Raw genomic sequence first — 6622 nt, 5'->3', positions numbered from 1 at the left:
CTGGGGGGAGTGGCCCAGTGGTGTTCTCTGTGGACAGAAGTTCCCTTTCTAATCGGTTTTCCCACCACATTTCACTGGCAGCCAAGAGAGACTTTCATAACTCTTGCTATCTTTACAATATGTCGTTCAAATTTAAAACATGCTAAAAGGGAGAAAATATTTATAGAATTTTTCTCTGGGAGGAAAAAAACACCCTACTTTTAAGCCTAGCCAATGACATTTCTGGAAACCACAGAGGGAAAACAGCAACAACTCGCAGAAGATAAAATGGACTAATTACACAACAGATCTCTAATTTAAGAAACTAGCTGCATTCTTCTGTTTTTTTTTTCCCTTTAAAGATGACAGAGAATAAAAATACTGGTTTACCAGCTTATTAAAACAATAATGTAATGACTCCTGACCTGCTCTTCTGCAAGACGATGTGGGTCCGTGCATGTGTGTGCATGGCAGTGGGCCTGCTGGCTCCAGCCAGGCGTGTGGAGAGGGGTCCCTTTGGTGGGATTTCTTGGCCTGTGGACCAGTTTCCCATGGGAAGGAACAGGGATCCTGCTGCTGAGTTATTTAAATCTTGGAGTTGTCCTCCCTTTTCCAAAGCTCTGGGAGTGTCTCCATGGCCACAGCTGTTGTGGACACTCAGCCCAGTGACCTGGCTTTGGGGTGGCTGAGATAGGCCTGCGTTAACCTGTCATTTGCTCTCTCTCCTCCGTTCAGCCTCCGGGTGGTCAGCAAAGAGACTGGAGAGCCCCTCTCCCCTCCCGAGTTTCTTTGAATCTTAGTCAGAGCACTTCCAAATGGGCCACAAAGGGAATCTTTCCCTAGCTAGAATTTCCAGAAGCCAAAAAGTGACTGCAGCCAAAACCTCCGCATGAACTTCGTTCTGTTTGGATTTTTATGGAAACCGTTTCTCCCAGACACACATCCTGTGGGACCGCTCTCCTTCCCCTTCCCTTATTTTTATGTATGAATGGATTATGTAGACTGTTTAATGGGTTTGCAGCAAATGCAGGCCACGGAACGGTTTTAATGAAGTCTCAGGCTGGCCGGAGTGGCTTGTGGAGGCCTTGTGAGATCAGAGACAGGGCTCCCTGGTGCCTGGACAGGGATTTTCTCTCTGCTCCCTGCTTGGGAATCGTGGCTAGCCCAGTGCAGTTCTGATTTGCTGGGGGATTTGAGGAAAGGTCTTTAATCTCCCAGGCCTGCAGTGTAGGTCAGAGCTAACACCGGCGTGGGGGCCTTGGCAGAACCAGGATGAGGAATCTTAGTGGGGAACAAAGAATAATAGTGAAAAAGGAGTGGTGGGGCCCAGCGGAGGGGTGTGCTGGTGGGAGTAGGTGATTTCACTCTGGGCCAGGGTCTAGATGGAAAATTTCTTACTCGGTAGGTGCCAATATGTTGATTTAGGAATAAATGATCCATTTTCCCAGCACACAGGACCAACACACAGGTGGAGTGGGGGGGGGAGGGGTGCAAGCTAGAGGGCTCTGGACAGTCCTTCTCCCCTTTGGGAATCAAGGCTTCTGTCTGGAATCAGAGTGCTCTCTCCTTCCCCAGAGACCCACTCCTGCCGCTAAATAACCTTTCTCCCCAGTGGCTTCCATGATTGTTTGTTTCTTGGGCTGGCCAGCGGCAGAATTGAGAACCAGAGTGCCTTCCTACCTCACCTTTCAGCCTCCTGCCGGGCCTGAGACCCCTTGTCACCAACATTCCCAAGGGCCTCACTGTCAGCAGCTGCCAGGAGGGCAGATGGATAAGGCTTCCTGTGGAGTAGGTCCCTACCCCTTCTCCTCCACAGCCCCTTTTATGACATCTCTCCTGGGGCTTCCAGGTTGACAGTGGCTGTGTGGGGAAGGCCGCGGATTCCTGACCCATTGGATTCCATTGCAGAGGGTGTTCAGCGGGGGAAGTCACTGATTCAGTTGAGTCACATTGCCTTTACCCCCCTACCCTCAGGCCTCTCTATTGCCTGGCCCATCCTTTTCAAATCTGCTCTCCCAAGAACTGCCTGAATGATCTCTTTAGAAGGCATATTGGACTCTGTTATTCCCTCCTGAAAATGCTTTGTGGGGCTTCCATCATCTGGAGACGAAGGCCAAGTTTCTTCTGGTGTTTTATCATGCCCTCTCCCATCTACCGCTCCAGCCTCAATTGTCCTCACCCTCTCCATCTCCACAGCCCTAAGCTACTGTGTGCCCAGCGTGCACTGCACTGCAGCCCTTAGGACTTCACATTCTCTTTTTGTAGAATGAGTCCTCTTCAGCCCCTCTTGGATCACTCCAGTTCTACTGTCAAGAGGCAGCTTGGGTGTTACCTCATGAGTCTGTCTAGAAATTGTTGAGCAATGAATTCATCCATTCTATTATTATTTTTTTAGTTAGTCAGAGACCTATGTAACTGGCAATTACTACTCTGGATTAGCGTCAAAGAGTCTATTTTAGGCCTTATGCCTTGCCCTAAGCCAGCCAACTGCAAAACTCGAAAGGGGGTTCTTTGTGCCAGGGGGATCAGCATTCTGCTCTTCGCATACCAACAGATTCCTGGCCCCCCTCCCCCTACCTCCTGCCAACATAAGGTATCTTGTCTGCTAAGAGTGAGGGCTAGGACTTGTTTCCCAGAAGGACCAAAGTGTGAACTTTCCTGTGAGCAGAGGCTTCTCTCTAACATGCTGTCTTTTTCTTTAGTTTTGTTCTTCTAGATCTTGAGGTATGTCTATTCTTGGGGTCTGCGGTTCCTTGAGCGAGGCCAAGAGAGCTCAAATTGGTACTTTCTAGAAGCCTGTGGTCACCTAGAAGACTTCGAGTCACAGTGTGGCTCGCAGTAGGCTTTTTACAGGCCCTGGGATCTCTCCTGTTTTCTCCTCTTCCCTCCCCTTCCTTCCCCTTTCCTCTCCTTTTCTCCCCTCCCCCTTCTTCCCCTCTCCCCTCACATTTCCCATTCTGTGCTTCCATCCTATCTCAGTCTCATGGCTCTAAGTGTTCCTATAAGACTCCCAAATATATAACATCAGCTTGGGCATCTCCCATGAACCCCTGACTCATTTATCCAGCTGCCACCTTAGCCTCTCCATGTAGATGTCTAGTAGACATTATAAACTTAGCAACCCCCTACACCTGCTCTTCCTGCAGCCTGCTCCAGGCCCAGCTGCTTTTCCTACTGTGCAGTTCAAAAGCCTAGTGTCATCCTGGAGTTCTCTCTCTCATACCCATATCTAATCCTTCAACAAATTTGTAGATCGTGCCCTGGCTGGTGTGGCTCAGTTGGTTGGGTGTCATCCCTAAAACCAAAAGGCCATGGGTTTGATTCCTGCTCAGGGCATATGCTGAGGTTTGGGGTTTGGTCCCCTGTAGGGGTATGTACAAAAGACAACCAATCGATGTTTCTCTTCCTCTCTTTTTCCCTTCCTTCCCCTCTCTCTAAACTTCTCTCCCTTCTTCTTTCTCTAAAAGCAATGGGAAAAAAAGTCCTTGGATAAGAATAAAATAAATTGTAGATTGTGCCTTCAGAATAGATCTAGAATCTCAGCATCCTTTCCACCCCCAACTGCTCCTACTCTGGTGCAGCCTCCACTCTCTCTCACCTGGATTATTGCAGGGGCCCTATGCTGGTCTCTCTGCTGCTCTTTTTAGAGCTTCTTCATTCTAGTCTCAACACAATAGCCAGGTGGTCTTGTTAAAATCCAAGTCAGACCATGGTACTCCATCCTTAGCACTCTCTGATGGCTTTGTATCATGCTCACAGTGGCCTCAAGTCCTCCCCGTCTCCTACAACTATCTAAAGAATACTCCCTGTCATCTCTCTGACCTCACTGCCTGTCGCATTCCCCCTTACTCACTCCATTTCAGTCAACTGGTCTCTTTACCACTCCCTGGACACACCCTACCTCAGACCCTTTGCACTTGCTGTTCACTCTGCCTGGAATGCTCTTCCCCTACTCATCCATAGGGCTGCCTCCCTCCCTTTCTTCACAGCTGATTAGTAACATGTTCTCCCACTGTCCTATGGAGAACTGAATTCCTTCTCTCCAGTCTCCCATCCCTCTCTCTGCTTCACTTTCTTCCCCAGCACTTACCACCTAAGAGATTATATTATGCTTTTCTTATTGATCTAGATTGTTGCTTATTTCTCCCCTTTAGAACAGAGATTTTGTTTGTTTGGTTTACTGCTGTGTCCTTGGTGCCTACAACAATGCCTGGCACAAAGTAGGCACTTAATATTTGTTGGATGAAAGATAAGTGAATGGATGGATGAAGTGGTATTTAGGTAAATGTTCTATTGATATGTGTCTTATAGGCAATGTTTGAAGACCAAGGATGCTGGTTGGCCCCTGGCAGGAGTCTTGCTCATCATTCCTAGGTCTGAGAGTGAACAGATTACCAAAACTCAGTGGTCACCAGTCTTAGGATTTGATGTCTTCCTTCTCAGCTGACTTTAGATTTCCTGAGGGGGATAGTAGAGTGACCACCCACCATCTTCCTTTCTCTCAGGCTGTAAGTGAACACTGGTGGCTTTCTATTTGCCCTGCTATAGCTCATAACAGTCAGTGGTTCTGCAGGACTGAGTGTGGGGCTGTTGCTCTTGGAACATTCTTGAAAGCTCATGGGCTCTGACATGAGATGCATGAGCTTTTTAAAAAGATTTTTAAATTGATTTTTAGACAGAGGGAAAGGGAGGGAGAAAGAGAGAGAGAGAAATATCAAAGTGTGGTCACCTTTTGCCCCCCTCACCAGCGATCCTGGCCTACAACCCAGGCATGTACCTTAATCGGGAATCAAACCGTCGACCCTTTGGTTCACAGGCCAGCACTCAATCTACTGAGCCACACCAGCCAGGGTGAGATGTACAAGCTTTAACTGCATTGTTTGTAGCAGCAGTTCTTGACATCCTTTAGAAAGAAAAACAAGAGAGCTTTGCTTTCCCATAATCAGCTCTTGTAGGCTGCCTTAGAAGAAATTAGCCTCACTGAGTGAGCATTCCAATTTCAGAATCAAGTGCTTAGTTTGTGTGGTTCTAAATGACAATCACTGAGCCAGGGTGCTCAGTTTGCACATCCATAAAATGGGACTTGTGATATTGACCTCACACGGTTGTTGTGTGAAGAATAAATGAGCAACCATAAATTGGGAAATCTATAAAAGTGTCTCGTTTTATTGTTCCTGGTGGGGCAGGCTCCCTAGGAAGAGTCTGCTACTCTGTACAATGGGAGAACTTTATGGGGCCCTAGAAGAATTTGATGTATTTCTGGCAAGATACTATAGCTCGCAGAGCCTCCTCTGCATACATTTGGGGCTCCATCGTGGCTGGGTTGCAGCCTCCTGTGACTGGAGGGTGGCCTCTCTTTTCTGCAGGGCTCCTAGAATCTCCATCTGGCTGTTTCAGAGGCGGAAACAGAGTGTGTCGAGAAGGCGATGACCGCTGACCTTTCTTAGATTTTCTGTGTTGTTCATTTGCATTTTCTGGTGAGCTGAGAGTTTATTAGCCAGCAAAGGGACTATTAAACCCAAGCCTGCTCTTGCTCAGTGAGAAAGAAAGTAACATGAGGAAGCAGCCTGTTGGCGTAAGGAGAGTGCTGGCCTGGCCTGGAGTCTGGTGATGAGGGGTCTCCTTCTCATTTCTCTCCTCCACTTTGTCAACTTTGGGTCTGTCAGGTAACATTACTGGGCCATAGCTGCCTGTTTGTGGAGCAAGAAGCTTGAAGGAGATGGTCTAATTCTGAGCTGGGGTCATTTTCTACTTGCGACTTTTCAATGAGAATCATTCCAAACCTAGGAGTAGGGGTGGGGGATCCTGTCAGTATTTTTTTTTCAAGGTGGTTGCCTGTTATTCTGAATTTCTGGAGAATCTCCCCTGCAACCTGTTCCTGTGTACACCCAAGGCCTCCCTGGTCTCAACTTGGGGGTGTTCTTCTGTCATGGTAGAGCATTTGGCCTGGGAATGCCAGGGAGAAAATGCCTCCAAGAGTGAACTCTTAATCAATGTGGAATCCATTGCTATTGGTGTCCCAGCCTTTACTGGAAGTTCTGTAGTATGCTCTGTGCATTCTCCCAGAGGCCCTTCAGGGCCTGCATCCTTGTTGTACGAAGGATGCTCACCAAAATCCTGCTCACCAATGCATCTTCTATTGCCATCTTCCTTTCCCCAGTTTCACTCTCCCATCTCTCACCATGCCTCTAGGGTCACTTTCTGTTATGGACTGAATTGTGTCCCCCACAAATTCATATGTTAAAGCCCTAAGCCCCAGTACCTCAGAATGAGACTGCATTTGGAAATAGGGCTTGTAAAGAGGTGATTAAGTTAAAATGAGGCTGTTACGGTGGCCCTCATATAATCTAACTGAATTGGTTCAGAGTCTGTTCTTTTGTGGGGTGAGGGGAAAGAGATGTAGGACATTGGCAGGCAGGGACAGAAGGTCAATGTTACATGAAGCTCCATATAGTCTTATCCTGGGCATTACAGACACAGTCTCTGCAGTAAAGCCCGAGAGCTGTTTTGTAGAGCAGGAGGCTCAGCCCCACTGGGCAGTAAAGAGACAAAGACAGGACACCTGGAATAAGTAAAAACATCTTCATAGTCACCTTCTCGTATACAGATTGAGGCTGGTTCAGTGAAAAGAGCTGGACTCACC

Source organism: Sturnira hondurensis, unplaced genomic scaffold (assembly GCF_014824575.4).
Source record: "Sturnira hondurensis isolate 20B ecotype Veracruz unplaced genomic scaffold, ASM1482457v3 Scaffold0008106, whole genome shotgun sequence".
In the NCBI taxonomy this organism is placed as follows: Eukaryota; Metazoa; Chordata; class Mammalia; order Chiroptera; family Phyllostomidae; genus Sturnira; species Sturnira hondurensis.
The sequence above is the reverse complement of the archived record's forward strand: the minus strand, read 5'-3'. Positions refer to the sequence as shown.